The following is a 12,193-nucleotide window of genomic DNA, read 5'->3' on the forward strand; positions in this document are numbered from 1 at the left end:
AAAAAGAAGAAAGAAATCAAAAGAAGATAAAATAAAGTGATATAAAATTGTGTGCAATTATTTAAAAATAGTTATTTGATAGATAATAGATGCATAATACTTAAATCTAATAGATGTTAGAATTTAAATTCACTTTGTATTTGTAACGTATATAACCTTCATTATCACATAACATTCAAGGCTCTCAGAGTCATGCCTACTACATGAAGAATGAAAGGGATGTGTTGGTGGCATGGTGCAGTTGGTGATGCTATGAGCAATTAACATGAATGACTCAAAGAGTCATATTTAATACAAGATAAGAAAGAAGAATCAATAATATATGATTTATATAATATTCATTTTTTATTTAAAAATGATATATTAATTATGTTTTATATATTTTGTTAATATTCGCAGCACTTAAATTTCTAAAATTAAAGTAAAATTCTTAAAGTAAAATTCTAAACTTTTGATTAATATAGTACATGATTACGGGCTCGTTTGTTACAGATTAAAATAAAAGTGATTTTGACATAACATATAGTTGTATCCAAACAAACTAGATTATTTGTTTAAAAAAAGTGATTTTTGTTACGGTAAACAAACGTAAAATAGATTCTGATTTTTCACAAAATCTCTAAAATATAATCTCTAAATTATTTTATGTCAAAATCACTTTTATTTTAATCCGTAACAAAATTTAGAGATTATATTTTAGAGATATTATGAAAAATCAGAATCTATTTTGCGTTTGTTTACGGTAATAAAAATCACTTTTTTTAAAACAAATAATTTAGTTTGTTGGGATACAACTATGTAAAAGAGATTTTTTGTTACAAAATTAGTTCAATCTTTTAAACCATATTTTCTCTCTCCTTTAAAAAAAACACTATTTTTTGAGAAGCCGCTCTCAACAACTTCTCATTTGAAGTTGTTTTTAGATTTTTTTTTTAAATTCTAATTTTTTTAAAAAGTTATAACAAATGGATGCAAAACTCTTAAAAGTGATTTTTTTTCTTAAAAAACTCAAACGGGCTCTAAATTTATCAATAGGAGTATCCAAGTTGTATATCTAATTTTAACGATATTTGATAGAATTTAATTGCCTCCTAACTGAATTTTAGATTATCGGGTCTTTTCTCCATAGGAATTGGAGGAATATGACTGAACCTTTTTTTTTTTTTTTTTTTGAGGGAAGGAATATGACTGAACTTTAATTTTCTATCTAAATTTAACAATTTAAAATACTATCATCATAGAATGAAAAAGAATAAACAAAAAATTAAATACAAGAAAATAAGTATTCAAACTAAAGTTAAATCCTAGAGTCTCTTGATCTCTTTAATATGAATTAATCATTTAAACTCTTTCTATTTTCCTCACTCACTTTCTAGTTCTTTCCTTCAATATGTTAGTAACAAGCCTTTAAACACATTTTTTTTAACAAAAAAACACACTGTTTTTTAATGTAATAGAGGCATGATCAATGATTATGTTAAGAAATTGGGAAGTATATTTTTGTAATAAGCACGACTCATGTTTATTGGAGATAACAAAAAATTTGCCCCAAAAAAAAAAAAAAATTCATCCCCGTTCACCAAAAGTACGTGTAGTATGGGCTACTTCAATTATATTCTTATGTGGTATTTAAATTTCAAACTATAAAATAATTTCAGAAGTTAAAATCAGTTGCATCGATCGATATATCTAAGATACACTACTAGTTGTAAATTCATTGAAAACATCACCCCCGGATACGTTCGAAGCATGTTATTCCAATTCAAAACATTATAAAATCTTCACCAAAAAAAAGTACATTCATCGTTGATGAAATCCACAATGCATGTGGAATAATAATTAGTAACAACATCAAGGAGAAAATAAAATCAAAAATCATGATGGGGTGGGAACAAAAATAAAATGTGTCTCAAAAAGTACATGCCTAAATGATGTTCCCTTAAATTTTGACATAATTTGGTACCGCATGTCCTGCTAATTACCAGACACACTTCAACATTGTAATGAGAACATGGAAAAAATAGTTTTCTTGGTGAAGGTATTCACTTCGCACTAATCTCTCCAAATTAAGATTTCTAGGAAGCAAATTCGCGTAATAGAGAATTGTTGTGAGAGTGGAAGTAGGTTCACACACTAGTGCCTTTGCCAGTTTCACCAGTGAACCAAACATTAGGGGCATTAGGACCTGCAAAATGCAAAGCAAATCACATCAAATTCTAATTAATCAATCACTTTAAGATTTATTAAAGGTCAATTTTTTTTGTGCAGGTGAGTTTGACTCAATTGTTAGGGATAATGTATTATAATATGCAGGGTCGGTGCTCAAACCCGAATTTCCTTACTTGTGACATAAAGGTTGAATTTCTAACCAATAGATTACTTAAAAAAATATAAAGTCAATTCTTTGTTACCTATAAAAAGAATGTGGGTACTACTATTCACAAGACAATTAACTTCAATTTTAAATTTTCTTAAAAATAATTAAATATAAAAGCAAGATTTATGTTCATAAAAGAAAAAGACCGTAAGATACGAGAATGTTCATAAAAAAAAACTAAGTTAATATAGGGTAAATATAACTTGCTGAAGTTAATTGCTAAACACATAGAAATCAACATGCATATGCATATAGAAAACTTATATTAGTTATCACCCAAAAAAAAAAAAAACTTATATTAGTCATCGTCCAACTATTCTTCTTTTGATTACAAACCACGAATGTAGAAAAAGAGGGAGTTAGCATACTTACCATGGTTATAGGTGTTGTCAATAGAGAAGAAGAGAAACAACAAAAGCGGGTTAGGGTTTCAAGAGGATGCAAAGCGGGTTAGGATTAACTACTGATATCTGACTTGAAGCAAAAGACTTGACACAAAGCATTAAATTTTAATCCGTGACTTGTTGCAAAAGAAATATATTAATCTCTATTTATAGAGATACATAAATTCAATCATAAATCAAGAACAAATCATAATAAAAATAAACAATATAAAATCTACTCCCAACTTCTCAAATTTAAAAAAAAAAAAAAAATTACTCTCAAGTGATATTCTAAGATACTGTTTTTATTCCTCAAAAAAAGATACTATTTTTATTTAATAGAGATGGTGAGATACTATCTTTTATTTGTGGTGATTAATAGAGATACTATCTAATATAATGTAAAAGATAAAATAAAAAAAATAAAAAAATTCTAATGATGAGTAAAATTCCTACGGTGAAATTCTGAGCCAACATTCACCTAATAATTAATTGTTGGGCAAGACAATCAAATACCTACTTATAATCATTACCCTGCAAGTCCTTTTGATCTTAAACTAGTGGCCTTTGAACATAATTTTTTTCCTCACACACACAAGAAGAAAAAAAAAATTCCTTGAACATAATTAATTCTGAGCCACTAGGTTTTTCAATTTTTGACGTCTAAAGAAAAATAAACCTCACTTGAGTTCTACAAAATTGTCATGATCTTTCGAAATATGAAGACGATATCGCAAAGGTGGTTGTGACTGACATGGATACCGCACTGATGAATATTGTCATCAATGTTTTCCATAAACTACTACTTTAGTGTGTCAGTTTCATATTTCTAAAAATGTGAAAGCTAAATGCAATACGAATTGCAAAGTCAAATCTAAGAATTTCAAAGAGAAATATTACCAAGAGGTTGATGGCAAAGAAAAAGATTCATATGTGGTGGATGGCAACGATAAGGATGCCAAAGAGGTGAAGTCTAAGGAGTTAGTTAACAACATTGTGAAATCGTGAGAAAATATGGTTGAATCCCCTTCGAAAGAATCATATGTTGAATCATATGTTGAAGTTGTTATGCAATTTTAATAGGTGGGTAGGAACTTTGCAAATCTACTCAACTATATTGAAAGTACCATATTAAATATGTTCAAGGAAAAATTGTGAGGGCATGGACAAACTGTGTCTTCATCTTGGCAACACAACCACTATAGAGTTGAACCTGCACATGAAAAGCTGGAGAAATATTTGATGGATAGTAAGGAAGATTTGGCTAGAGGTTCGGAGGCAATTCAATATATGTTACAGTTGCAGTTCAATGAGATACAAACATCTTTCGGAGTTGTACTGCTTTGGAACATAGATACCAATGCAGGAGGGTTTTCTTAGTAATTTAATAGTATTTTATTATTTAAGCCTAATTTTCTAGAACTTTCTATTTTGTTTTCAGTTTGTTATTTTTGGCCCATTAGAGTTTATTATTTCCCTATTTAAGCTTAACAGTTGTAGCCTATGACATAACATTTTTTCATTCAACAATATTTTAGAGAGTTTTCTCAATATCTGGTGGATTCCGGAACCCTATTTTCACAAGTTTGTCGCTTGCAAACTTGTTCTTTTCAATCTAGGTTCAGTGTTTGCTAGCCCATGCTTCCGTACTGCGTCAGATGCCAAGGCAATTTATTCTACCCTAATTTAGAGTATAGGGTTTCAAGAGTTGGATTAAACATTATTTATCATGAAGTATCTCATTTAAAGGAATGTGGTATCAATCATTAGAAGTATGGTTGTGTGATCAGGACATCGTATATATAGGTTGCCTTGTGTTTGTATGAACCACATTTGTTTGGATGAAGTAAACACTCACCGGAAGAGGTTATGTTTTGAGGTTGGATGATGGTGTGAAAGAAAATAAAGAAGATTTTTTTGTCCTAACAGAGTGGAATCGTATTCAAAAATGTCCCGAGAAAGGGAATTACAAAATGAAACTACATACTAATGAGCAGATGTGTCATATAGCATTTTCAGAAAACGACGATGTTGACTTTGCCAAATAAAAGGTAGAAACAAAGGTCGCCAAAAAGAGAGTGGGGTCTACACAAAATGACAGCTCGACTATTCAATCTCCATCTTTGTGGGAGCATGTTGACTCACAAAAAAATTTGCCATTCCCTAAAATAAAATGTGTCTGTATTGGTAATCCATTGACTAATTCGGTTTCACGGTCAAACATTTATCATATTAATGGTATGCCTTCAGTCACGTGACCATACATTGAAAAAAAATTGTGGATTTTAGGGGTAATGGTAATTGTAAATTTTGAGTTGTAGTTGAGCATCTTGGTAGGTGTGAAGAATGTCATTCCATGATTTGATATGCATTGCTTAAAGAGTTAAATAATCATAAGAATGATTATATACCGATATTTGGCTTTGAAGCACGTTTTAAATATATCAGATGGTTTGTAACCTCCAAATTCAAAGAGTGAAATTGCACCAAAAGAAAAGTGGTTGACGTTATCGAATATAAGTGACATTATTATAACTCACCACAATAAAATTGAGTTAACAAAAATTAAAAACGGAATTCGTGAAACCTTTTTCCCAATTAGATATCATCCACCGCATAACCCAAATTCCCACATTATGCACCTTGGATTAATTCCCGATCATTTTGTTCATGTATTTTTGAAGGATGGGTGTCTACGACCTCCCTAATGTGCGGAGTGGAAACTATAGATGAAAGATGAAGATGAGTCATGAGAAGATACTTTTGTGGAGAGACAAATTATGTACTGACATTTTTTTTTTATGGTCAATACATCACTAACAATATATAAATATATGCATTTTATGTTTTATGTGATGTATGATGCATCAACAATTTACGTGGATAATATTGCACCGTATTTTATATAAATATATGTCTCCAGTGAATCTACATTTCATTTTATCCTTTCTTTCATTTCATTGTTATCTGATATTTTCTCATGTATGTACACTCTTAAGTGAATCATGTCTCAAGTGGATCAAGTGGAAGCTCATGTCAAATATGAAGTTTTGAAGAACACGGTTAAGATTTGTTAATCCACACCAACAATTTGGATTGGTGTCCACTACCTCCTTATTGCGTCTTAACTCCCAATCCTGGGATCGGTTCTTAACTCCATATTCTAGGAACGATTTGTAACTCGTTCACAAGGGAACGGCACATAACTTTCAGTGGAGGTATATTCGAAAGTTTGAGGTGCTTATGGGTAATTAAATATGTTTAAAGAGGAATTTTCTCACATATCTCCCTAAAAAAATGTACAGTAAACTATTCGCGTAAAAATTCATTATTAAAAATAATAACAATCTCATAAATAATTTGAAATACCTCGACAACATATATGAATGAAATTACATATAAGTCTTTATTTGATCTACATACATATTAGGTCATACATTTATAAGGTTGTTCACTATTTAGAATTCTACAAATCTGAAGAAAAAAAATTGGGATTCATGAGGGTAAAAGAAAGAGATATCTTTTATTGCATGAATATTATTTGACTTTTTGCATGTAATTCTCTTGACACATGGTTTACTGCATGGATAACAATTGGGTTGTCGCATATATTTTTCTTGACAATTGTTTTGTTGCATGGGTAACAGTTAGCTTGTTGTAAGCATTCCCCTTGACACTTGGCTTGTTGTATGTATTCCTCGTGAATCATGACATTTGGTTTATTACATGGCTAACACTTGGTTCGCTGCATTGATTTCTTTTCACACTTGGGTTGTTGTATGTATTGCTCATGATCTCATGACACTTGATTTTATTGTATGGGTAACACTTGACTTGATGCATATATTCCTCTTAACATTTGGCTTGTTGTATTTATTCATCATGAGTCATAACACTTGGTTTATTGCATGAATGACACTTGGCTTGTTGCATGTATTTCTCTTGAGACTTGGCTTGTTGCATATATTCCTCACGAGTCATGACACTTGGTTTATTGCAGCGATGACACTTAGCTTGCTGCACGTATTGGTTTATTACATGGATGACACTTGACTTGCTGCATGTATTCCTCTTGACACTTGGCATGTTGCATGCATTTTTCACGAGTCGTGACACTTGGTTTATTGCATGGATGAAATTTGGCTTGCTGCATGTATTCCTCTTGATATTTGGTTTGTTGCAAGTATTCCTCATGAGTCGTGACACTTGGTTTATTGCATAGATGACGCTTGGCTTACGGCATGTATTCCTCTTGACACTTGGCTTGTTACATGTATTCCTCATGAGTCATGACATGTGGTTTATTGCATGAATGACACTTAACTTACTGCATGTATTTCTCTTGACACTTGGCTTGTTACATGTTTTTCTCACGAGTAATGACACTTGGTTTATTGCATGGATGACACTTAGCTTGCTTCATGTATTGGTTTATTGCATGGATGACACTTGGCTTGCTGCATGTATTCTACTTGACAATTGGCATGTTACATGTATTTCTCACAAGTCATGACACTTAATTTATTGCATGGATGACACTTGGCTTGTTGCATGTATTCCTCTTGACACTTGGCTTGTTGCATGTATTCCTCATGAGTCATGACACTTGGTTTATTGTATGGATGACACTTGACTTGCTACATGTATTTATCTTGTCACTTGGCTTGTTGCATGTTTTCCTCACGAGTCATGACACTTGGTTTATTGCATAGATGACACTTAGCTTGATGCATGTATTGGTTTATTGCATGGATGTCACTTGGCTTGCTGCATGTGTTCCTCTTGACACTTGGTATGTTGCATGTATTTCTCACGAATCGTGACACTTAGTTTATTGCATGGATGACGCTTGACTTGTTGCATGTATTGCTCTTAACATTTGGCTTGTTGCGACTATTTCTCATGAGTCGTGACACTTGGTTTATTGCATGGATGACACATTGCTTGTTGCATGTATTCCTCTTGACACTTGGTTTATTGTATGGATGACACTTGGCTTGATGCATGTATTTCTCTTGACACTTGGCTTGTTGCATGTTTTCCTCACGAGTCATGACACTTGGTTTATTGCATAGATGACACTTAGCTTGCTGAATGTATTGGTTTATTGCGTGGATGTCACTTGCCCTTCAGCATGTATTCCTTTTGACGCTTGGTTTATTGCATGGGTAACACTTGGCCTTCTGCATGTATTCCTCTTGACATATGACTTGTTGCATGTATTCCTCATGGGTCAAGACACTTGTTTTATTGTATGGGTAACACCTAGCTTGTTGCATGCATTATCCTTTACACTAAGGATACATTTTAGGCCCCCCAATAGTACAAATGACAGGGTCTTTTTGCTGAAGGACAAAGTAGGGTAGGATGGTCATTTTGTCGTTTTAAGAAGTTTATATTTGGGCCTAGGGTTTTGCTATTATGGGCAGAACTTTCTTCCTTTTATATATAACATAGGATAATTAGTATGTGTTTGGTTGAGCGTTTGCAATTGTGAACGTACGTTGGAAGCACTCAAACATGAGTTAACTATGCTCTAATGTTGTTTGGCTTTTCATATGTAAAATCAATTCCACTGTCCAGAATTGCGTTTAGCTGAAGCTGGAAATGCTAGCTTCTGCGTTGAGTGTGAATTGATTCTCCCAATTGTATGTTTTTCACGGTGTATTTTTCCATTATTGTCCTTTACTTTCTTTAATAAATCAACCGAAATTGGCATGAAAAAACAGATCAACGAAGATTAAATTAAACTTATGTCATTGAATGATAAATATAAATATTTATTTTATCAATACGTTAAAATAAAAAATTTATTTAATAAATTAAAATAAAATAAAGAGAATATAAAAATTTCATTTAATATTAAAACTTATTTTGATTATTATACATTCAAAAGAACCTGAATGAAGATTATCCAAACAAAATAAATTGATAAATACACATATTGTGTAGAGGTCATTTTGGAAATTACACATTTAAAATCAATTTTAATAAAAACTACCCAAACAACATATATAAATCATAATCACTTTTACTTGCATGTAGCCAAACGTAAACCACGTTACATCCAATTCACTTTTAACTAAAATCAATTCTCATAAACTCAATTTTATCAAAATTAATTCTCGCTGCCGCTCAACCAAACATATACTTAGAGATGTAGTAAAAGGAGGGTTGGAACACCGTTTTTGCTGAAACACAATCAATTCTCCCTGCCTTAAAGGCTGCAATTCAACTCTAAAACATCATTTTGATGTGATTTAGTAAGCACGGCTCGTGTTTGTAAATAGAGTATTACTTATGTGTAACTACAAAGACTAATTTGTAATGTGTTGTAAAATTTCAATAAAAAGTAAAGTTTTTCTTCAAAAATTTTAACATCGTTGCATTCATAGAACTTTATCGAACCCAAACTAAACTATCTAATAGTACAAGCAATGTTGCGTAAAGCAAGTGTATTATGTATGACTTCAATTATGTCTTCAGTGTATCAAATTCAGAAGCTAAAATCGGTTGCATCGATCATAGCAAAGTTAAGCCAGCAGTAGTAGTTGTAGATTCATAGAAAACATCAACCCCAAGTACGTTAGAAACATGTAATTCCAATTGAGTAATGATATTTTGACATCCATTTGATGATAACTTTGTTGACAATCTTGTTTTTCTCACTTCTCATTGGTCAAAAACAATGGAGAGAGAAAAAGGAAGAGAGAGGATAACAACATCATGTGAGTATGAGAGAGAAAGTTGTCCAAAAGTTGTCAAAATATCATTTCTCTTCCAATTCCAACCATTTTTTTTTTATAAGCATCCAATCCCAAACATTATAAAATGTCCACACAAAAAGTTCATCCATCGTTGATGAAAACCACAATATATATATCTGGATTAATAATTTAGTAGCATAGCATCACTCATAAAAAGTAAAAAATGTGTCTTAGGAAACATGAAACATCTATATACATTCCCTTTTTCAACAACTCTACTAAGCCACCACATGGTGTGCCTCCAAAAGTACATACATTAACTGGATCTCTTGAGTTTTCACATAATTTGATAAATCATGCATGTCCTAGTAATTACCAGACACACCTCAGCATTGTAATGAGAAAATGGAAGAAATAATTTTCTTGGTGAAGAAATTCTCTTCGTACTAATCTCTCCAAGTTAAGATTTCTGGGAAGCAAATTTCCATAATAAAGAATGGTTGTGAGTGTTGTAGTAGGTTCACACACTAGTGCCTTTGCCAGCTTCATAAGTGAACCCAACATTAAGGGCATTAGAATCTGCAAATGCAAAAGCCAATCGCATTAAATTATAAGCAACAGTTCATTTTTTAAGTTCCGTGGTCTTCGGCAACATCAAATGTATGTCTAAAAGTCAATCAATTACTTCATTCAGTCCTCATTATAAGAAACGGTTTATTTTTTAAGTTCATTGAATAATTAATGTATATGGTCTGTAATAAGGGCCAGATACATCAATTATTCAATGAATCTAAAAAATGAATTATTTCTTATAATAAAGACCAGAAAGAGTATTGCATTCACAAAGAATGTGCTTAGACTTTGAAATTAACATGAAAATTACGTTCAACTATGATTAAAACCATCATGACCAACATTCTCATAGTACTAAATCAATGTTAGGTATTCTTAAATGTTCATATGAAAATAAAGCTCAAGGAAAAATGCATGACAATATCAACAACGTTATGTTAATATGAAATTAAATATAACTAGTTGAACATTAATTGATAATATGCACCAAATCAATTAATATTAGCTATACTTCTCTTAATTGCAATCCATAAAAGAGAGAGTGAGTTAGCATACATACCATGGTTATAAGTGGCTTATAGGAAAGTATTAATAGTTGATGATGAACAAGCAAATATTTTGGTTTTCACCAAAATTAAGTAGAAGAAGAGAAAGATAGGAAAAAGGTAAGAGGGGGATTGAAAAGGATGTAAATGAAGTGAACTACCAATGAGTCTGTGTGCTAGTTGTTTGTAGGAGTGGACACTACAAAATGCTTTAAAAGTGACTCAGATGAAAGTAACACCCCAAACATATATATACACAAACAAACAAATGAAATGGCTTTTCACCATGAAATAAGTGCTACCAACCATTGGACCTTGTTATAGTTGCAGCCAACATTGAACTTATCGACATCTCACTTAAACAAAGAAATTTTTGCCAAAACAAGAATGAAATCTACAAAACATAAATGGTTTACTATGTTCAAATATATATTTTAAGACTGTATTTAATTAGATTAGATTTCTTTGACGATAAAAAAACAAAATCTAATTGCATCTTTTATATACGTAAAATTACTAAACTTATTTGAATCTTTTATAAAAACATTTATCAGTTGAAAAAAAAAATTAAGTTGTTAAAAGTATGTCTTAAAGAGTATTTTTTTCTTCTTCTTCTTTTTTTTTTTTGAAATTGTCTTAGAGAATATCTTGTTAGTAATTTTTTTTGTCAGCTTGTTACCTTTTAATTGAAAGATTTGTCAAAAAAAAAAGTTTGAAAGATTTTCCTTCCGTCAAAAGAAATTGAAAGATATTTCACATAATTAATTTCTTGCGGTGTAATTAAGTGATAGAAAAAAGTGAGAGAGAAAAAATAATGATCAATGTATGATAAAAAGGACAATATTAATATAAGAAAAATGTTTGGTGGAGGCTCACAAAAGTGTATACAATTTGAGAGAAAAATTGATAAATAGAATGATGCGGTAGATTGAAAATGTGATTAGAAGAGAGAGAGAAGTGTATGTTAAATGGGTGTTAAGAAATAATTTACAAATATCATTGTTGATTAATATAAAAGGTTTTGCATTAAAAGAATGTTACAAGAGAAAAGTCCTTAATAAAAGTAAACTAAGTTCCCCTAAAAAGGAGAGTAATAAACTAAGTGAGTTGGGATGTGGTGAGTGTGGGGTCCAGCCATTGTCACATGGTTAACATACATTTGACAAAATGGAAGGTTGCATGTGATGACAAGTAGTAAGGTGCATGGTGTACACATGGTGTAGTGTATGAGTAACACATGATGTAGTGTATAAGTGACACATGTGGTGCATGCAAGGGACACTTGGTGTGGTGCATGCATTGCAAGGGACACTTGGTGTTTTGCATGAAAGCCAAATGACAAGTGTCTTCATGCATGTAAGACAAATTTGGCTTGTTTCTCCTATGAATAGGACCATGAGCAAGCATTCACAACACACAACAAGCGAAGAACAACAAAAAGCAAGACAGAAAGAGAGTATTGCTCAAGAGAAAATTGATCCTCATAAGAGAGTTTTCTTGTGAGAGAAATAGTGAGTCAATTTGTGAGAGTGTTCCTTACAAATTGAGAGATATATTGTAGTGAGATCCACCTAAGGGTGAAGTTGTTGTATTCCCATTATCATTATA

The 12,193-nt window shown here is 31.5% G+C and overlaps 1 long non-coding RNA gene across 1 annotated transcript; it reads right to left on the reverse strand.

Annotated features, from left to right (window-relative positions):
* Nucleotides 1-9,618: 9,618 nt before the first annotated feature.
* Nucleotides 9,619-11,506, reverse strand: LOC146926139 (uncharacterized). Its single transcript, XR_015008106.1, has 2 exons — nt 10,600-11,506; nt 9,619-10,046 (listed from the first exon to the last, which is right to left on the reverse strand). It is a non-coding gene; the product is annotated as an uncharacterized LOC146926139 (long non-coding RNA).
* Between the last annotated feature and the right edge of the window lie 687 nt (nt 11,507-12,193).

Source organism: Medicago sativa, chromosome 4 (genome assembly GCF_051527215.1).
Source record: "Medicago sativa cultivar Bolivia chromosome 4, Bolivia_mono, whole genome shotgun sequence".
NCBI lineage: Eukaryota > Viridiplantae > Streptophyta > Magnoliopsida > Fabales > Fabaceae > Medicago > Medicago sativa.